Source organism: Paroedura picta, chromosome 5 (genome assembly GCF_049243985.1).
Source record: "Paroedura picta isolate Pp20150507F chromosome 5, Ppicta_v3.0, whole genome shotgun sequence".
NCBI classification, from domain to species: domain Eukaryota; kingdom Metazoa; phylum Chordata; class Lepidosauria; order Squamata; family Gekkonidae; genus Paroedura; species Paroedura picta.
This window is the reverse complement of record NC_135373.1, coordinates 69606743-69629690: the sequence shown is the minus strand read 5'-3', so window position 1 is coordinate 69629690 and position 22948 is coordinate 69606743. Positions and strand designations below refer to the sequence as shown.

Genomic DNA, 22948 nt, shown 5'->3' with positions numbered 1-22948 from the left:
ATTCTCTGCTTCATTGAATCCATCATGCTGCTTCTTTCCTACCTTACAGTTCTGTTCTACCCTTTTCTCTCTTTCTCTTTCCTTCTCTGCTAATAGGCATATTAGGGAAGAGGGAGGGGTGAGCAATATGGGTTTGTTTGCTATGTGAACTTTTTTATGGGAAGACCATCCCATCTCAATCTTAGTTGAAAACCCCATAGCAAGACGTCAGACTGAAGGAAATGTATTTGAGCAAACTCTACTTCCACTGTGTCCTGTAAAATTCCTTTGGTTTCTGCTTTGGTAGAGTACCAGAAGGCAGGCTCCAGCAGCCTCTGGACAGACACTGCCTGAGAATAAGTTACTTAGTTCTTTTTCCAAAAACTGACTGATAAGTGTCACCCTTTTCATATTTGAGGAGACTCACTGAACACATGGTTAGCTGTGTTTTGGTAAGGCAAGTGCTTTAACAACCAACCACAGTATGACAGATCAAGTCAATGCCCATTCCACCTTTCAAAAATAAAATGTTTCATGAGGCCTGATTCAAATCAGAGGTGATCGTGTTTTGGTGAATCTTTTCTGAGTGCTCTGTCACTTTCTATTGACACACTTGGGGCTAATTCATTTCAGCTAGTCTGAGGTGGTACATACATGTCCCAGTTCTTCTTTTCCCACATAGGAATGTTTTTGGTTTGACCCCTGTTCATGTGATCCCTAACTCTTCAAAGACTGCACCATCTAAGAAATGCAGCTAGAAATCATTCCATGGCCTCCTCTTCATGCAAATTAAATACTTTCATGTAGCATATTCTTGGCAATTAGATTTGCTTCTGATTGACAAGTTATGCATGGTGGTGGCTCTCAGTGGTTTCTCACGGTAGGGCAGCATGCTCTGCTGCTTCCTGTGTATGCACAGGGGATAACATCCCCCAGTGCACACAGTCCACCTCGGAGTTGTGCGTGCACATACACAACTCTGGGGCTGGAAGGTGCCATCATGCCTTGTGGCAGCAGCAGCAGGGGGAGGAGCATAGGGGGTCCCACCACAGGATGGTGGGGTAGCAGCATGCCACTATCTCACCATCATGGGTGGTGTAGAAATGCCCCATTCGGTTCTGCAGTACTGCAAAGCCAAACTGGGATTTTTGTATCTCTGCAGGGACACTGTAGCTGGGGGAGGGGGGAACCCAGCTGGGCCTCTGATGGCCACCACAGCAAGAGGGACAATGTGGAATAATCTGCGTTCCCTTGCCGTGGATTGTCAGAGGCCCTAAAGCGGGCTTGGGCCAGGAGGGGACCTGGACAATGCGGACGTCGTGCACGAGTGGGGATTAGCGTCACTGTCATGCAGGCACTGGCCTACCCTTCCCTGACTGTGCATAATTGGTCATTGTGATCAATAGCATTAGATATAGGCCTTGTTTTTGGTCATTGTGGTCCTGTCCTTCAGAATCCTCTGCCCAATAAGAAGAAGAGATCCTGACATTAGAAACTGCATTTCTTTCTGAGGATGATTCTGACCTAGATGGAATGATTTCTACTGCGTTTCTTGGATATTCCTTTATACTGCAGCATGTATTTTTAGGTAGATTAGCCTACAATAGTACAAGTGGTTTGGTGAGCTATATTATTCTATTGTAAAAGTATACTCTCCAATGCTACTGAGGGCTTCAGTTATACACAATCTATTTGATAGCGGCCTAGAATGAGTAGACGAGAATGGCCAGAGGCATGCTACAGAGTAATACAATGAAGGCTGCTGAAGTTCTTTGTGCAAAGATAAACCATCTCAATTAATTCTGTGAACTGTAAGTATTTAACATTTAGCTTTGGTGGAAATATAATGGTTTCAGTGTACAATACTACACAGAGGTGCCTAATTCCAGGAGACCTTCTTTTCTTTTCATTCCTTTTCTTTTTTGGGATTGTATTTTTGTCACTGAAGAATTTGAGCTTCCAACTACCTGCTATTCTGAAATAAATGTAAAAGGCACCATGATTTCATTTGTGTTATGCTTGGTTTCATTTTGAAATTTGTAATGTATATTTCCTCCCTTTGGGAAAAATTTGACTTTTTAAACTATTATTATTATTATTATTATTATTATTATTATTATTATTATTATTATTATTATTATTATTATTATTATTGTGTTTTTACACATAATAATGTGTTTTTAATGCCATCAAATATAAGAGTACTATAAGGTTGCTGCTATATGCAAGTGAATGATTGTTCTGTTTTGTATGTTTTTCTGGATTCTATCCTACTTGTGTCAGTTGAACCCATTTAGTGGATTGTTGTTTTCTGATATAGTTGCCAGATGCCTAAAGGATTATTCCTACAAATTAAATTCTTGATAGTTGCTGTAGGGATATGAATTGTTTCCTCAAAGCGACACTGGTTGACCTTTTAAAAGCTGGCATTATTAGAGGATTTATAACACCTTGGTTGAAAAATGTGTATGGCTCACTTTGCTATAGTGATGAGTCCAATGTAAAGGCACAAGTGCTTTACACAGGCAGTTTAGGATTAAATCTAGCAGGCATCCAAATTAGAATGGACGGTATAGCTTTTGCAATGAATTTAAAGCATAATAACATTACAGTGATTCATATTCTACATGAAGAGAGTAAATAAGTGAGAAAACTCTTAGAATGCTCATGATCAAGGAAGTTGAGTGATAAACATAAAAGAAAATGATTGTGTGAGGACTTAGAAACACTCGCATTCAAAGGCAAAATGGATATTCTGCAATATTCTAACATATTTCCTCTTCATTCCCCCATCATTACAGATGATATGCTTTTGTACCTGTTTGCAACTACAGAAAGGCAATTATACTATAAAAGATCACTGCAGCAGCTTAATTTCAGCTTCTAGGTGATGTGTGGACAGAGAGCATGTAGAGCTATAAGAAAACATCACTTTCCCAGATCTTTTCTTAGCAGAATTGACAGTATAAATTTGCTGGTTTTAAGACTAGAGCACAAATTGATAGTCTTACACTTTTATTAAAGGTCGTATGGAACTCTTTGGACAACCACCTCTAAACCAAGTTTATAGATTTAGGATCCGAATAAAGATCTTCTGAATTAAATCAAACTGAGTTTCATTAGGCTACAATCCTACTTTAAAGATAGTTGGATTATTTAAATGTTGCTGCTTTAGGGGCTCCTCCTTAAGTGAGGAAGCCAGGCTCTGTGTCTAAGAAGCTGGCCCCGAGAACCAGTGGAGAACTTCGGTAATTAACTGAAAATAAATTTTATTGTGTTAATGCTCTTTATTGCCTTTGGGGAGAATGTAGAACAGAAAACTATGCTATGGCTCAAATGAATGCTTTACTGCGAGTTTTATTAGCACAGGCCTTAATTCTCTTATTGAAATAAATGGGACTTGAATGCCTAGCACTTCACTTGGGCTGGATTGTACCCATTCTGCATATGTATTATCACCTGGTGCTTTTCGTGGGTATAAAAATGAGATATTTGGAAATGTTCTAAAAGCTTTTACTACTAATACTTGGAAAACATTCATAAGGACAGCTTCTGCTTCAATAGCCCAGTTATAGCTATCTGGTACTTTTGGTCTATGATGTCATGTATGAGGAGTTGTTAGCAACTTGAAGCTAGAATTCTGGAAGTCATGGCATTAAAGCTAGTCTCCAGGCTACAGAAATCAGTTCCCTTTGAGAAAATCTTAGCTTCACTGGGTGGACTCTATATCGTTCCATCCTGTGAAGCTCTCTCCCTAAATCTTTCCATCAGGTACCACCACCAGCTTGCCCCAGACCATAACTGTGACAATCCCAGTTAGAAGGTACTATGGTAAAGTAGCATTCTATGTCCTGAGAGAATTATGTTCAGAACTGTTCAGCCACACAGCTACTTATAGAAGGCTAATGTGAGGATAAAATGGAGGAGAGGACAAGCATGAGTCCTGGAAAAGGAGCAGATTAAAAGTGTGATAGACAAGCAGGCAGACAAACATCAGATGGCATATATACAGATATGCATGTAAAATGTACTGATTTTCACTACTAGTGAAAAGATTCATTTGTGGCATCCCAGCTATCTGTTCATCCCATGGTATACAGCCAACATACAACTCACAAAGAAAAATCCACACCTATGGGGAAAATTTAGTGCAAGTAAATGGAAAAGACAAGGAAGCTTAAACTGAAATGGGGATTTTCCAATCAGACAAAGCAGGATGGGTAGCATGACAGCATTCCTCAAGTCACTGAGTCAAAGCCCTGCAAGTAACATAGATTCACTTTAGCACTTTGTGACAACTGAGTATTCACAAGCAATCACAAGATGCTAAAGTTGATGACACAAGCCTCTTACACCTTTGAGTCAGCTGCATTGATTCTGAACCTTTGTTAATTTACAAGGACTAGAATATACTTTCAGTCAGGTGGCCCAGGAGCAGCAATCCTTGTCAGAAGCTGTTCAACTGCCACAGAAGCTGTTCAAGAATTGCCATGTATGCCTTGCAAATTGAAAGAAAGTAATGTATTGTTCTCTTCAATGATAAATCACTTTAATGCATATTGGAATGTCACCATTTACATTGTTTGTGAGCTGTGTAATTTTCATTGTTCCTGAGCTTGCACACCATATGCTAATTTGTGTGATGAGGTATCAATGTGAGGGTTGACAACCCAGGGTGGGGACATTCCTATAGAATTGAGGGTGGAGCTTGAGGAGAAGAGGGACAGAACTTCAGTGGGGCATAATAATATTATCTGGCTTTTAGCCAGTTTCTCCAGAGAAATCTGGAGATCAATTGTAATTCCAGGAGATCTCTATGAACCACCCGGAAGATGGTAACTCTAGATACCACTGGAAGTTTATGGCCCCCCTCCTGGCCACATCGGAGGCTTTGGGGAAGGCAAAGGAGCATGGCCGCCGTGACTCTGATGCAGCGGTCATGCTCCTGTGCCCCCCCCTGAAGCCTTGGGCTGCTGGCCCGGGTTCCCGCTGATGCCTCCTCCCCAGCCCCCTCCCCTGTGAGTCAACGGCTTCGGCATGGGCTTGCTCCTGGTTCCGCGCAAAGCCTCCCCCAATGGCCTCCTCCTTAACCATGTGTACGACGGTGTATGTGTGGGTCGGGAGGTGCTGTGCGCCTCCCGCCTCTAGGGTCAAGGGGCAAATCGCTGCATGCACCTATCAATTGGCTCCTTGGCCCTGGACTGACAATCAGAGGGACCAATTGGGAGGCACTTGTGAGTCCGGGGTCAAGGGCCAATGGCCGCCATTCCCCATCCTGGACTAGGCCCACCCCAACCTCCCTTAGCCTTTTATTAGTACCACTCAGCGGATAGAGATGTGGTTTGAAGTTGAACACAGGGAAATTTCACTGCTAATACCCAGCACATTTTATTATATATGATGATGATCATATGATGATCATGACGATGGTGCTATACTGCATTTACACCTTGTCTCCCCTCCACTGAGGACCAAAAGTGGCTTACATCATTCTTCTCTCCTCTATTTTTCCCCCTAACAACAACCTTCTGGGGTTAGGTTAGTTTAGGCTGAAAGTATGTCGGTGGCCAAACTTTACCCAGCAAAGATTTGGGATTCGATCTAGGTCACTTGGCTCCTAGCCTTATTTCTGACAACTATATTATATTGCCTTTATCTGATACAAGATATCTATTTGAAAGTGCTGTAGTGGCAGACTAAGGCACAAGGCAACCCAGGTTCAAATCCCCACTTCTGCCACGGAAATTTGCTAGATGGTTGTGGGCCTGTCACAAGCTCTCGGCCTGGTCTTACCTCATAGGGATGCTGTAAAGAAATGGAGGAGGGGAAAATGATGTTGTAAAAGCTGTTTTGATTCCCAACTGGAGAGGAAATTGGGATATAAATATATATAGAAAGAATCTTCATTTACGGTCATTTAGACCAAAATTTTAGATGTACTACTATACAATAGCAGTTTGTAACAGGGAAGGTAATACATTAAAAGGTTAAAATGCATCAACAATAAAACTTAAAAACTTCTCCACCATAAAAGTCAACATTTAAAAGCGTTTAATACCGTTGACTATTTTACAAGGATAAAATGAGCCATAAAAGCAATAAAACTATTAAAGCTGTTAAAATATAAAATAAAAACAAGATTAAGAGACGTACCATAAAAGCTACTAACCAAAAAACATAAGAAGTTCTGTGGACCTATCAGCAAGGTTATAATGGCTATACATCAGTGACCCAATCTTTCCTCATTTGCTAGCCATGCAAATTTTGCTACTTTGCTAGTTAAAAAATTATCTGTATCTGATAGCAATAGTTGCAGGCAATGCTTTCTCAGGTCGTGAGGGCATTCTATAAGCATTGGTATTAATGCACCTGTGCGAATATGATTATACAGCTTGCACTCAAATAAGATGTGTTCTGTGTTCTCTACTTGACCCTCGTTGCAGATACAGAGCTGATCCTTGAGAGGGAGTCCATCAAATTTCCCACTCAAGTAAGCAGAGGGTAGGGCATTGTGACGAAGGAGGGTAAAGGATTTCCTGTGCTCAGGATTTACCACTTTTCTTTGATATTGCATCAGGGTGTTCCTCTTTAGAAGATCTTTCCTAAAAGGTGGGTCCTGAATATTATTGAGATCATGTTGCCTCTATAGTTCTATCACTCTTGTCTTAACAAGATCTATAGCCTTGTAGACAAAAACAATTGTAAGCAAATTATATGCAAGGCATTTAAGTTGGAAATTCCAGGACTGGCTAGAGGGAAAAAACCTGCTCATAGAGGAACAAGGGATATAAATAAATAAGAACATTGTCAAAACATTAGAGAAAACAGCCCTTTTTGGGACTGAAATCAACATGACTCTAACCAGTTGAGAGCTATGATGGGACATTGCGTAATGTGGGTTTTTGACTGAGCTTCTGTGGCTCGATTGTGGGAAACAATCTTAGTCTTCAAGGATATATTAAAATGTAAAGAAAGAATGCTATTTCTGTTGAATTGAATTTGCTTTTATTGGCAGCTGAATATTGTAAATATGTCAAAACATGCACAAACTGAATTATTCATTGGCATCCTACTGTGAGAGAATAGGAATACTGTATACTGTTTTTGTATAATGCAAATAAGTTGATATGGAAGTAGTATTTGAGTGAGTTTATCTTCACACAATCAAATGCAGGTTGAGGCTGATGGTCTTTTGCAATTCATCTATTTAATTTTTCATTTATTTACTTTATTTATATTCTGGAGTTCAAGGTGGTGAATAAGTGTAAAACAGTGCAAATAATAGTCCCAGCACCCCTCATAGAAATAAATAAAGTTACTAATTTAAAAAGAAAAGAATGAGGATTGGGTTGCACCTGAGAAAAGAATGAGTTGCACCTGGCCTATTTAACATTATTTTTGCTATAGCTACAAATAAGGCCCCCATATCCAGAAGATGTTTCAGCCTAAGATGGCCAAGTGATATACAGCCACCGGGGGGGGGGGGGGGGGGTTGAACTAACACTGTGGTTTTCCCTGGCTAAGGCTCCTCACCAAGAGTGCCCCTTATGGAACTCAGATCACATTCAGCCAGGCCAAGAAATCAGGCATTAGGCAACTGGGGACATCCTGTGCAGCCTCTGCCTCTGGTTCCACTGATAGCTCAGCTGTTTTTCAGGGCATCATTGAAGTATTAGTGCATCTGTCCAAGTGAATTGCCCAGCTGGTGGCATGTTCATCGGCTTCTGAGCCCTCTGCCTGCCCTGCCTCCAAAGGGGGGGGGGGAGATCAGCAGAATCTGGATCATCTGGTATGTCAAGAAAAGCCACTCCTGAGAGGTCCTCTTCACTAGAAGGCACTGCTCCAAGTGACACAAATCTTGGAAGTCAACAATAGTGACACACTTAATAGTAGCCGCAGATCTTTGAGTGAGTCTTCTTTAGATAAGGACTTCACCCATGGATCTGGGAATTATTAGTTGGGATAGCCATACAGGGAGAGGTTGACAATCTCCCCCAGAGGACCTCCTATGCACTGGTCACTCATTTTGAGTAGCCTAGATGGACAGGGATCAAGAGGACAAGTGGTCACCCTTACTGACCTTAGCATCTTGTCCACTTTAGTTTCAGAGAGCTGTCTGAAGCCATCAAATAAATCCTCCCTCAGTGACCAAAGGGCCCCTAGTTCACTTTCTGTATGGCCTTTGAGGCCATACTTTTCAGGCTGCCTGCATGGTGGCCTGTTTGAGGGCATTTTATAACAGCAAGCTCCTGGCAGCCTCATGCCATGATAGCTCTGGCCGGGCCCTTGCTCTGCAGGACATCTCCTTTGGGGTTCCAAGCTCCATATCAGGCTGTGCAGGTTCAAGATGGGCCAATGAGGTTGGTTCTTCTAGATTTTCCACAGATTCACCCCCCCCCTCCAATATCATCCAGGGCTTGCAATGAGCTGCTATTTTCAGTGCTAATCTTACTCCTTTCCCTTTTCAAGTAATCTGACAATGATCAAAAAGAATGTTCAAAGAAAGAAAAGCCACTAGGAATTTCAGCAGAGCTGTTCTATATTCAGTTCTTTTGGGTTTTTTTTTTTGTTATCTTCCTCAATTCAATTTTGGGAACAGCAATACATGTTGAACAGAAGTGGTAACTAGCATCTCTAATTCCAGTTTCTTATTCCAGGTCCAGATCTGGCCCTTCCCTAGTGTCTAATTACCATTAGAACCAGCAGGCACCAGACATGATGAAGTATTGAAAAAGATTTCCGTTGAGCTTTGCTAAAGATACTAATATTTATTGAAATATGCTTCATGGTTCCAAGGCAGCCTTTTTACACTGTTGCACTGCAGATTGAATAAGTTTTACTGAGAAAAATTCCCCATGGAGACTGATAATGAATAAATTATTGCTCTGAGCGTCAGTGGAAGGGGGGCACTAAAAATAGCTTCCCTTTTACCTTGGGTGTCAGCGTTAATAATCAGTGCCTTACTTTTCAATCTGACTGTGTTGTATTCATGCCAGTGGCAGTTGCTGGGAAAAAAAGACTCTAATTGCTGTGTTTTAGTCCATTCTAAATGGAAAATTTGCCAGGTGCTGTGAAAAAGGCCATTGGCCTTGCTATGTAGAATGAACTATTGTATGCTGTTTGCCTGGCATAACTTCTGGAGCCTTCAAAGGCCTTGAAATAGATTTCCCCTCTTAATTTTATGGCCTGTAGTTCCAACATAAAATAACACTGGAAATACACATTTTTGTATAAAACAATAGGAGGAGAATAGGTCTTTTGGGACAGATTTATATTATCAAGGATGCACATGAGCATACCTGTAATTTCAGCAGTGGCTTTGAGAAAATGTGTTTCTAGAAAGATGGTTTAAACACTTGACAGACAATTATTGTTTGAAAAATGTAGACTAATTCGACAGTTCTTTGTCATCTTCTTTGTCATCGATAGCAGGCCATTGTTCTCCACAAGAGCATCTTGCTGACAGGCAGTCTATCATGTTTGTGGCAAGCTAATAAGGAAGAAACTATGAAAATGTAATGCAAAGGTTGATACTGTTTACATGAAAACCTTTACATTTACAGGAATGAACATTTTGTAATTAGCAGAGAACATATTTGCTTTGGAAGGAAGTAGATCCTTTTCAAATCTACGAGAAATATGAATGAACATAGTGTGAAGGTATAAATACAATCATGAGTCACACAAACAATTTAGGCTTAGATCCATACTCACATTTTTGGAGGTGCAAGGATTCCCAGTCATAGAATGTAACTTTCCTGCCTCCTTCCCCCAGTGGCTACCCCAAGTTCTGTTCCTGAGGGAGAGGTGACTAGATTTTGCAAGGCAGTTGGGACCATTATGGGAAGAGGGAAGTGGGAAGTCATACTCTGTGGATAGATGTTCTCAAGACAACCTTGTTTTCTCAATATAGCTGTTTTCAGTATTTAGCATTCCCTTAGCAGTTATTCATTGTATCTGATGAAGTGTGTGTGCACAAAAAAGCTTATCCTTATCACAAATCTTCTCTCCAATATTTGGGAAAGCACCCTGTGGGTGGAGTGTTGACCGGGACACTATCTGGTGTCCGGCCTATGGGATTGGCCTGACCCCTGGAGCACCCACCTCCAGAAGCTGCCTGTGAGACACGCACCGACCCTTGCCAAAAGACACTGTCTGGATCCTGCCACTGTTCTGCTCCGCTGCTTCATGGGCTTCACCACATGCCCCCGCACCCACCAGCAGCCATGTGCACCCACCCAGCACTGCAAGGCTTCACCCAGACCCTATCAAGCCACCCCCTTCATCCGGACGCGAGCCACAAGGCGTGCTCGCCGCCTTGCGCCCCACGATCCCCACTTGCCCTGCTCCCAGGGCAGGAGCCCCAGCCGCCAGCAAGGAAGTCGCCGCTGGAAATGCCGCTGGAACCCCACCAGGAGTGTCGCCTCCATGACACTACAGGACATAAAGCCCAGCAGCGTGGGGACCAGGGACGTGGTGACCTCCTTCCCCTGCCATGGAGCGCCACTCCCATCCCCCCAGCCGCTACCCACTCATCCCGCTGCCTTCCCCACAGATGGAAATGCTACACCGCGGTAAGTCCACCACCCGCCTCCCGTTATACCTGTGCGCCGCCTCCCCCCCCCCATGCTAGCACCCGCTGCATTCCTGACTGCAGTGGGCTTATTTGCTAGTACCTTAAATAAAACCTTGTTGGTCTTAAAGTTGCCACTGGGATGAAACTTTGTTCTGCTGCTTCAGACCAACATGACAACCCACCTGAATCTATGGTAAATCAAGCTATTCTTTCTGGTTGCCAAAGGAGTTAAAGCTTTGTTAGTAATGCTTCACACTACATAATATATTATTCTGCTCTCCAGAAGACATTTACAGTGGGAATGAAAAGGACAATTTCTGTAGCAGTATAAGTGACTGGTGAGTGGGCTTTCATATTTAAACACATTAGTGACAACCTTGTGACAGGGTGTCATGAGTAAAATACCACATGTTGACATTTAGGAAGTGACTCCACAATCTCACTGGCTTTGTATAGAAGATAGTAGTGATATTCAGGAACAGGCACAATCTTGCGTGGCTTTGCCATTAGTTCTGTGCCTGCCAGTACAGTGGCAATGGGTCTTAATGTAACAGATTTCTCAGCACTTTCTCTACACCAGTCCCCTGACAGAGGCCATTCACTGTCTCCCCTGAGCCACTGAGGTATTTTCAGTTTATTTCTAACACTTTTTATTGTCTGTTTGTTTATTTATTTGATTTCTATACCTCCCTCCCAGCAAGCTGGCTCAGGGCAATGTACAACATCATGATAAACAATAATGTAGGTTAAAATAATTAATAATTAATAACATATTAAAACAATTAAAACATTTAAAATCACAATTGTAATTTATTTTTATTTATTATTTATGTATTAATTTGATTTCTATGCCACCACTCCTAGACCAGCTAGCCTGCAGTGGCTTACAACATAATTTAAAACAGTAAAAACACTAAAAAAAACATATAGCGTTAAATCCCCCCACCCTCCCCTACCATCCTCCAACACTCTACCCCCAAGCTGCTAAACTCCTGCTATATGTGCCAGGGGAAAATGTAGTACAGACAGGGTGCTAGAAAGCACTGGAGGAGGGGTTAGATCTTCCATATCTTGGCCTCAATCGAATGCCTGGTAGAAGAGTTCCATCTTGCAGGCCCTGCGGAACTGAAGGAATTCCATCAGGACCCTCAGCTCTTCCAGAAGCTCATCCATTAGGCAGAGGTCAGGGCCAAAAAGGCCCTGGTTCTGGTTGAGGCCTGGCAACCTCATGAGGACCAGGGATCTCCAGCAGCATTGCTTATGGCTATTATTTCTACAACTGATCCTTTCAGTGGGTTTCCAAGTTAACATGTTATAGAAATATTTTTTGAAGAGAGTCCCCAACAGATAAAGTAGGATTGGTGGCTTGGCAGAAAGCTTGGCAGAAAAGCTCCATCTTGCAAGCCCTACAGAACTGTTCCAACTCTGTCAGGGCAAGGATCTCCTCTGGAAGCTTCTTCCACCAAGTAGGGACCAGCACTGAAAATGTCTTGGCCTTGGTGGAGGCCAGACATACTTCCCTGGAGCCAGGAACTACCAACTGGTTGGAATTTGCTGAGCAAAAGCACTCTGCAGGGGACATAGGCAGTCCCTCAGGTATGCTAGGCCCAGAGCATGTATGGCCTTAAAGGTAAATACCCTGATCCAGAATTCCTTGTGGAGATATAAGGGGAAAGGCATATCACAACCAGGAAGGGGCCTATAGACTTCATTTTTTAAAGTACATTGGGATTGGACACAAAGATTATTACAACAGTCAAATTATATTTTTCTAATTAAACCCCTGCCCCTGTTGGGGGAATGACTGCTGCAGGAGCAGAAAATATATCTGCAAAGTTAGTGGGACCAGAAAATACAAACTTATGCAGCAACCACATAGACTTTTCCAGATCTTGGTGCAAAAGGAGGACTGGGAGGTACATTAATGCACCCTGTGGGAAAGTATGTTTGGGGGGGGGGGGACTGCTTCCCCAAAGTAACAGATCTGAGGCAAACAACCCATGTCAGTTTTCCAGAATCATGTGTATTAACGTCTCAAGTAATTAGTTGACCATGAGTGCGTATGTCCATATCAATTAGAAACTAATTTACAAACTATTATCTGACTGAGACTCCAAAGTCACTGAAAAGGTGGCAGTGTTTTTGGTGGCAGCAGACAAACAATGGAAATCGAGTCTGAAAAAGGACAGTTCATAATATCAGGGCTGTATTTGTTAATATTTAATTTTAACAACCGAACTATGGCAATATATATATGTTTGTGCATGTACATTCAAGAGAGCCTTCATAATCTATTTCCAGTTTACTCTTCCAAGGCTTATGTCGGAGCGGGCACACTAAGATATGATTCTGCACATCTCTGTGGGTCACAGAGACCGCTGAGAGACACTGCTACTCTGGGGAGAAAATACTGATTTTGATGGTCCAGTGATCTGATTGTCTGTGAGGGAGAGTGTAGGGAGAGTTACATTTATTTGGGACACTATAGGAAGGAGAAGGCAATTGACAATGGACCCCTTTCCCTATTCTGTAGTATACTCTGCTATTTGGTGACAAGCCACCAAGTCTAAAGGTGATGTTTCTGACTGCCAGACGGGCCTGAAATAAAACACCTGTTTGGGGGGTTTAGACCTCGGATGAGAAAGCTGAACTTCCTGTGTTCTCTCTTGACCCTTGTGGGCTTCATACAATGGGAAAGATGCATATTCTCCTGATACAGATATGTTTCTGGATTCCTTTGTTTGGCTGATGGCTGACCTTCTTGTCCTTTCCACAAGTCTTCAGAATGGTAGGTGAGAAACACCGGCTTTCTCTGCCTTTTGCCTCTTCAGACACTCTGAAGTGAGAAACAACGTTGTATAAACACAGAAACGTTGACACATTTGAGGTTTGGGAGCAGAGCATCCAGGTCAGGAGCTGAGGCTTCTATGTGAGCTTGAACTTTTGTATGTCTCATTTGATTTGTGGAACTGCTGTATGGGTGTGCATGGAGTTCATCTGCTCATTCATGCTAGTTGCTGTTTGGGGAATAAAGGGTATCTATCCTCTCACTCCAGCTTGAATAGTATTAACTGGCAATTTCTATGACAATAACTGCCTTCTTGTCAGGCCTGAGGCACTCATTATTGAGAGCTGTTTGTCAAATATTATCTGCCATACAGTGAATTCTCCCACTTTCTGCATTAGTTACTCTTAGCCAAGGGAAGGTGGAGCTAAGCAAAATCTGTTTCAAATGATTTCATTCCCAGCACACGGCTGCTAACGATTAGTATTGACAGACATCCATCATTCTCTTGGCCTGAAGATCAAAACATAGATTTATCTATCAATGTTAGAAATGAAACTCATGAGATTATAGATCGATACTGCAGCAACTTTATGGCACTAACAGTCACGGGATTTCATTTCTCTCCTATATATGCAACTACCTAATACAAAAGTGAAGGCCATTATGTTTTTCTTTGCTTTTGTGATAAGGCTTCCCAGCTGTGAAGATGGATTCCTGACACCACATTAGAACAGCATGAACATTTCCATCATGACTGACTGGAAAGATCTGATCTGTGTTTCACCATGGCAAAACACCCCACTAGTGTTTATATCATCTATGAACAAGACATTCTTCTCTTGAAGTATTAGCACCTATTGCTTTACAAAGTGATTTCATCATTTCTGCAAGGATAGAGAATAAGATTTTCTTTGATGGTCAGCAATTTTATCAACAGGAATTAAAGAGATTTTAAGATATGTTAAAAGTCAAAACATAATATCCTGATAAAATTGTGCTTCTAGTACTGTAGTCCCATATAGCCTGGATAGCACAGGCTAGCCCAATCTCATCAGATTTCAGAGGCAAAGCTTGGCGAACTCTAGTTAGTATTTGGATGTGGGTCCACCAAGGTAGTTCAGGATCACTCTGCAAAAGCAGGCAATAGCAAGGGCCATTTCACATGGCTTCAAAGTAGCAGAATGGTTGCTATTTGGAAACGCTACTAATTTGCCATAACCCACGACGTCGTAGACAATCTGCAACAATCCTGAAACCAATCAGCAAAAAGCGCTTCGTTGTGGCGCTTTCAGGGGAATCCAGAAAAGTGGATTCACCCTCCGGATAGCGATACACTCCTGCAACCAATCTGCAACAGTAGCGCTAAAGACCTGTGCGTTACCATTGTTGCTGGTTCTTCAAAGTCCCTCCCCCTGGCTCTCTCGTCCAAACTTCCGGCGAAGCGATCGCCATTTTTTTTTCTCCGAGCGAGCGGGGATAAACGCACCGCCGAGCCTCTTTCTGTTTAGAGGCTTCCCTGGCTTCAGTCCTTCACCTTTAGTCACTAAGCACAAACCACTGAAAAGCCCGTTTGCTGAAATAAAGTCCCTTTATTTTTTACAAATAAATTCAGCCGAAAATCGTGCCCGTGAGAGGGGGGGGGATTTTTTTTTTATCACTCGAGGCAGCGTGCAAACGATCATACAATCAAACGACAGCTCACATTAGGTAGCTGGATGGGTCTCTCCGTAGCAACGAATCTACCTAGATTCGTTGCTATGGGTCGTTTTTTTTTTTTAAAACCTTTCTTAAAGGGAAAGGGGCTGTTTGGGAGCATGCTAACGGCTGCCCATTGGCTGCTTGACGGCCAGGGGTGGGACGAGCTTGGCAATAGCGCTTCCTTTCTAGCGATTTCTGCCGAGACCGGAAGCCTGTGGGAAACGCTAAAAAACGCAACTGATTCCACTACAAAGGCAGGTATGCATAACGACGAATCCCACTATTTTAAATGGCGATTTTTCATTCCGCAAACAATTTGCAACAATGATCCCTGTGCGAAAAGGCCCCAAGTCACCTTTGAATGTCTCTTGCTTTGAAAACATTTGGACTTACCATAAGCCGGCTGCAGCTTGCTTTTTCCAATGCCAATGCCACCTAGAGCTTGTTCCAGGTAAACAATGAACAACTCATACTGGGTAAATAGGATAGACATAGCCTATTAACACTTAAATCATCAGAGACCAGAAAGGTCAATTCTAAGGTTAAAGTTTTCTCTTCAGATATCTAAATGTTGTATAAAGGCTTCCATCTAGCCTTGTTTACCTCATAAAAGGGAGTCAAGTCTACAAAACCACACTTCCCAAGCCTTGCCTGTATGAAGGGGAGAGGGATAACTGACAATAGGACCACATCCTTTATACCAGGCTTCTAAAAGGAAAATATGCTCCTCAACAAGCTCACAAGATTCATTTCCTGCTAAATAATATGGGATTTGTAAACTTCTCTGCCTTCTAAATTTAATCTGCATTTTTATTGCATTACAGCTACAATTGCATAATGATCAAATTATGTTAAAACTACAGTTCCACACTTCCTGGCAGAAAATGATGGTCAGAGACTGTGGGACTGCTGTTCTCTTCCTCTCAGTTCAATTCAGATAGAAGTCCCATGCTCTACAGTTCACTCCCAACTATAATCTCCAATTTAGAGACTTGACATCACATATTTGATGCTTAATGGTTATACTTTTCTCAATAGTAACTTTGTTTTTCTCACTTTGGACAGTGGGGTAACGGGTAAGGAGGGCTGAAAACAATGGAGAAAGGTAGGACCTACATTTCTATACTGGTCCAGATCGAACGTGGTCTGGGCCAAAGGTTTTGTGAGCTGATACAGTTCCTCAGGGTCTGCAAGACTCTTCTGCCAGGCATATGGTTGAGGCTAGTAGGCCTGGGGGGATAATAACATCATATGGACTGCCAACTTGGGGTTCTCCTTCTGCTCTCCTAATTAAGGAGATGATTGGTACTGACTCTGTTTTAAACTAATTCAAAGAATAGCTATGCTGCCAGCTTCTAGTGAGCTTTTAATGTATTTTAATTTATTATTGATATGGAACATCTACTAGCATGGCCCCTATAGCAGAAATGATAATGGACATGATGTCCATTATCCCACCTTAGGGAGCATGCCAGTAGATGGCCCGCAGCAGTGGTTGTGGCACCAGAGCAGCGAGGCCAAGCACTGAGGCTTGCTCTGGTGCTGCTGCTGCCAGTCTTCCAAGACCACTCCCATCCTCTGGAGAGCAGGAGCGCCCTTGGAATACATTCGGCAGAGCAATGAGTGGGCCTCAATGCTGTAGCTCACTGATTCTGTGAAGGCTTAAGGGGGTGGCAGGTTACAGTGAATGAGTGATAGGGTTGTGAGTGTCCTGCATAGTGCAGGGGGTTGGACTAGATGATCCATGCTAGTCTTGCATATTTGGCAATAATATGGGATAAATATGGGATAAATTCTTATTTTTATTGGAAAGGAGTTCCTTTAATCTGCCTTGTGTTGAAGTAGCCCTTAAGTCAGTAAAGATGGAAAACAGTAATTCCTGACGCAATTGATTATAAATACAGCAATCAAAAATCACATGTTTGGTGTTCTCAATGTTACCATCCTAGCTTAAGTAAGTTTGTTCTTGGGGTGGAAGCTTATTATATTTTCCCTCTACCTATGCTGAAGGGTACCCAGCTTGCTTGCTGGGGGGTAAACGGTAATGACTGGGGAAGGCACTGGCAAACCACCCCGTATTGAGTCTGCCATGAAAACGCTAGAGGGCGTCACACCAAGGGTCAGTTATGACTTGGTGCTTGCACAGGGGATACCTTTACCTTTACCTTTTTATGCTGAAGGGAGAGCATTATAGCGCAGTAATGTAAATGCCCTTCTAGTACGGTTTACCATATATATATTGCCCCAAGATGATTGGCTCAATAGAGGCAGCCTATAAATATAAATAAATAAGCTTCACAGCAAACATCTTTGTCTGGCAACAATACAGTTTTTGACACCTGTGATCCCTCATGAGACTTGATATGTTGTTGTACAACTTAAGTATGCTGAATAGCTTTATGGCTGCCCCATAGCAGTAGTGTGGAGTTTCATTTCATTCTCTCTTTGTTGTGAATCTTTACCATAGGGAAATGGATTTTTTTCTCAGGATCATGGATGCTTGAGCTTCGGGTGGAGATCATGATGTTATTGTTAATTGATTAGTTTTAATGGGTTTTAAACTATGGGTTTTACTGTAACATTTTTATCCTGTAAACTGCCGTGAGCCTAAGGGAACAGCGGTATAAAAGTTAATAAACAAATAAATAAATTGTTAGTTTTAGGCATGAACCTGGAAAATGTAGTTCAATTTGTGGTTCGTGGTGTGCCTAGTTCACGAACCATGAATTGTCACAAACTTTTAGCAGCCACAGCTAGCTTTCTCACTACAGGGAGCAGCACCGAGGCGGGAACAGAAGTCCCGGGCATGGGCTCATGGGAATTGTAGTCCTTGGACCTCTGGCCTCAGCTCTCCCCAGTTTGGTTTGTGATGCAGTGGTATGGATTCTGTGCAAGCTGAAGTCACAGGGGATCTCTTCCAGATGCTTCTCTACATGCCATCCAGGTTGTATTCCCTCTCTGGTTTTGAATTTCAGTAAACATTTAAACTGAGCCAAGTCTGTCTGTCTGGAAATGTATCTGTTCATGAAGCAACATGAAACTCCATGAACAGCTCAAAAGTTCATGGAAAGTTTATGCTGGTTGACATGCTTGAACTTCACTTTGCAAACTATAAAGTGCCCAAAATTCACAGTGAACTTTTGTTTGTGAGCTTATCCCTAATCAGCTTTATGAACTCTTGAGATATTCCCAGATTGCTTTTTTTTATGGACTAGTTGATAGGACCAAATAAGACTGGAATGATTAATTATTGCAAGCTTTAAGAGAATTGGAGTTGCTATTACTGAAAAGATACAGTGTCTCATTATTACTCAGGTTCATTGCCTTTTGGTACTTTTGGATTTATCCCTGCACATGATGCTTCTTGGCAACAATGGAGCCCAGGGAGCCATTTTGAGGTTTCCATTTAATAGAAATTGCCCTTTCTCTGAGATTTGAATGTAGCAAAAATTACTTTTATAACTAGGGATCGTAACTAACCCTCGAATGAGTTATTAGCAGTATGCAACTATGTTCATGTAAGTACCGAAGCTGTAGTAGACAAATCTTTGAGAAGTCACTATAAGTGCCTACCTAGGTCTAGAGAGTAGTTACAGATTCCCTTGGCAAAACACTGGATGAGTAATAAGAAACCATATAAATGCAAAGTTTTAATAACCTAGCACTTTATAGGCAATACTTTAATGAGAGAGATGCCATAACTGTCCCCTCAGCAATATCAGTCATTGATCATAAGTGGCTTCACAGTCCAGGTTGGTTCCAGTTATGATATTATGAAGTACAGTAGACATGTTATGGGTGCCAGGTTTTGGTATCACATTTACATGCTTTAATTTTGAAATACTGGTTTTGCAGCCATTTCCTCATGTCATGTATCTAATTGTTTTGTGAGATGTAGGTGTAGCTTCTTCTGATGACTTCCATCTCACTCAAGGAAGGAAATGAAGTTCTCTTCTAGACCTTGGTTCCTTTCATAAGATTCCTAAGGCCAACTTTGGACATTCATGACGAGGTGGCTGATGATGCATCACAGAAGTTGCCCATGTCTTTGAGATGACAGGAACCATGTTAACAAAACTGTATCGAGTATGTGCTCAGGTTCTCTTAATCTTCTTAAACTAATTGGGGGGGCGTTTGTTTTGATATTTTACCTAGTTAAAAGTTTATCTTGTCTCCAATATGCCAACATAAGCTTTAAAGTCAACATGTGTGTGAAGTCTCTAGCAAAACATGCATAGTGTCTTCTTCACAAATGGAACTCCCTTCCCCAGAAGAAATGCTTGAGTAGATTTAAAAAGTACTGCCAACTGGTTGGTTTTTTGCATGACTGTTTAAGACAGAAGTGTTAGACAACTTTAGGGTTTCAATCTTGTAAGAAAAAAGAACTTTATTTGGTTTGATGCATTATATTTTTAGAGTTTATGTGTATTTTCTATGGGTTCAAATGTAGTAGCATTCCCTAATCCTTGAGTAGGACAGTGTTAAATGGAAAAGTATTTAAGACCTAAGGTTGTCATTAGAAAAAGAACAGTTGGTTCTTATATGCCGCTTTCCCTACCCGAAGGAGGCTCAAAGCGGCTTACAGTCGCCTTCCCATTCCTCTCTCCACAACAGACACCTCGGGGGGTGGGTGAGGCTGAGAGAGCGCTGATATCACTGCCTGGTCAGAACAGTTTTATCAGTGCCGTGGCGAGCCCAAGGTCACCCAGCTGGCTGCATGTGGGGGAGCGCAGAATTGAACCTGGCATGCCAGATTAGAAGTTCGCACTCCTAACCACTACACCAAACTGACACTAGTCTTCAAAAGGAAGTTCTACAAACTGACTCATACATTTTGACAAAATTACCAGTGTGACAAGATTTATAGGACAAAGGACAAGTCATTAATCAAATCATTGATGCATAGATTAGCCTGTACAGATGCTACCTTGCAGTTCCTGCATGTTACCACTGCTGTGTGAGGATACTAAACGCGCCTGCATGTCTCCTAACACATTTAGACATCTTTGAATTATATGCTCCTGCCTAGTACACCTGAAGGCTGGTGGTAACTCTGCGAAATGTCAAGGACAGATCGATTCATATGTTTGCTCTAGGTCTGAGGTGACTTCCAGAAAAAAATATGAGCCTGACTTTGCCATATGCCTGTCATTCATTCAGGTCTGCCATCCATCTTCTGTTCCTAGCTCAGTTTTACAAATGACAACAGTTATGAGAGAAGGTCAAAGCTCAGATGCTGTAGTTGTTGCTTCTCCTGGACACAGATATCTGCATAACTCAAAAGGCATTCACAAAAGTCATTGAGGGAGGCAGGGCAGGGGAAGGCATCTGAGATTAGTTCTTGTATTTTTCCTTGTGTGTGCATCAAGAAGCATTTTGATAGCACAAACTGATTAGGGGAGGAAGGGAAAAAAAGAGTGACCATTTTTAAAATTTTGTTTAATTAGTGAAAGGACTATCACTATAGTTGGTGTTTGGCTCCAGTTCACTTCACTGCACCCTGTTTATTGATGTATATATCTTGAGGGCCCATGAGGAATTGCAGTGGGGGATGGTAGGAATAAACAGGAAATCTCTCCATTGTACCATAGTAATTTAGTAATCTAAGAAGCTAGAAAAAAGGCTTCCCGTTATTTAGTTATAGAACTGAGAAGTTCCATAACCCATGCTGGTGAGGTCTGGGTATAGGAACAGGCTCCTCTAGCCCTGTACCTAGGAGGAAGGAGAATAGGATCTGTATTCATCTTTTGTTCCCCATGCAGTATCAGAGAATTGGAGGGGAAATGCCCTAAATGCATGTCTCATGAGACTTGTCCCCTGACCCCAATGTAATTCTTCCTTTCCAAAATATCCTTTAGGGTTTTGCACCCTTATCCTAACGCATTATCCACCAATTTACTCTAGGTTATTTATCATGTCATTTAGATTGTTTTGGCTGCTTCACTGAAGAAGTGCTCTCAATGGCACAACAACAAAAATCAATTTACAATTAAAAAGTGGTCAGTTCCATTAGAGTAGCCAGAACCAGTAGGGGTCTGAGTGAATCAGAGTAGGGGATATGTGCCTAGCTGCCAATCTTCCTCCCTCCCTCCCTCCCTACCTTAGGCCATTTGTGGTGGTAGAGGGGTGCTGAGAAAACATATGGGGAAAACAAGACAGAAGACTTGGCAAGAACCTCACATTATCTAAAAAAGGCTGTGAGTTTTTAATTGAAAAGGAAAGTTTGGAAAGTTGTATGGGTGTGAGCCATGGAGGCCAGAACTGTGCTGAGAAATAGGTTGATCTGCTCTGGCTCAGGGTTTTTAGTGAGGTTTCATGTTTTTGCCAAAATCATTATTCATAGATTAAGTTACAATGTTTGAAAACCTCCATGGAGTTTTAAGTGGGTTTATAACGAAAACCAATTTCAGCACAGAAACAATCTCCAGCATTGAAGTTGACAGCTAGGCTAAAGTTGCTCAGAATGCAGCTGGTACTCTTAACATAAGAAATTATTATTAGGATCTCTCTAAATATATTCTCCAAAGGGAGATGCTAGAGATGAGTTTTTCCTTTCATAGATGGATGCTTCTGCTTTTCTTAAATACATGTGGAGAGTTTCAATCAGGTAATTAGCAAACAAACAAACAAACAAAACAAAAAAACACCCTGCTATGTATGCTCTTCCTTTTTGGTTTAACATCCCGAGCAAATAATTCTAAGTCACTGGGTTTCAAAATGTTTATTTAAATCTTTGATACCCCATCTGTAGATTTTTAAAAAATTGTGTTGAAGAGTCACTTATTCATAATGTAACCCTATTCCAGTTTGCTTTATGTTGTTTTCATTCCATCTAAAACATTTCTTCCTTTTTAAAATTTTGGTTTCATCTTTTTCAAAAGAAGCTCATATGTTGTGACATCTGAGGTTCTGGTTACTGAAAATGGGATGTAGACAGCCTAGATGAAACCTTACTCCCACAAAGTCTACTCTGATGTTTCAGAGATATATCTTATTGAGAGACAGCAGTTTCTGTTTCATGGCCAAGTTCTGGGTTTTCAGTAAGACATTTGTCAGATTAAAATATTCTGCAAATTATAGTTACCAGGACAATGTAGTCAGTCATTAGATTTGTGTTTCCCAACTTTTTAAACTTATCAGTGTTGCTGTAGTGGTAGAAAGTACAGCTGTTCCTGTGGTGTTTTCAAAGCAAGAGATGTTCTGAGATGGTTTGCCATAGCCTGTCTTTGAGCAGCCCCAGACTTCCTTTGGTTTCTCATTCAAGTACAAACCAAGGCCAACCATGCTTAGCTTTGAAGATCAGATGAAACTGGGTTAGCCTAGCCATCCAGGTCAGCACTTAGCAATGCTACTAACTGAAAACATCCTTCTGCTACAAGCATGATAAAGTGTGGAGAAAGCTAGTTTATTGGTGTGGAATAATCTAGTTATTGGTTTTTATTTTACATTTTGAGCTTTCTTGATATGCTGTGGGATACATTTTGGTTTACATGATGCAAAACCCAATATGAAACAACAAAAAAGGGAAAAAGTAATCTAACATGTATGGACAAGTTGGGAACCTAAAAGCTTGAGCAGCAGCAGAATTGGTATAAGTATAAGAAATTAAAATGCAAATATTTATTACAATACATGTGTACATTTGTTGTTGTTGTTGTTAGGTGCGAAGTTGTGTCCGACCCATCGCGACCCCATTGACAATGATCCTCCAGGCCTTCCTGTTCTCTACCATTTCCTGGAGTCTATTTAAGTTTGTACCTACTGCTTCAGTGACTCCATCCAGCCACCTCATTCTCATTCTCTGTCTCATTCTCTGTCATCCCCTTCTTCTTTTGCCCTCAATCGCTCCCAGCATTAGGCTCTTCTCCAGGGAGTCCTTCCTTCTCATGAGGTGGCCAAAGTATTTC

The 22948-nt window shown here is 41.7% G+C and overlaps 1 long non-coding RNA gene across 1 annotated transcript in view; it reads right to left on the bottom strand.

Annotated features, from left to right (window-relative positions):
- LOC143839076 (uncharacterized) overlaps positions 1-22948 on the bottom strand; it is a 137360-nt gene that overhangs the window by 3990 nt on the left and 110422 nt on the right. The window lies entirely within an intron of this gene.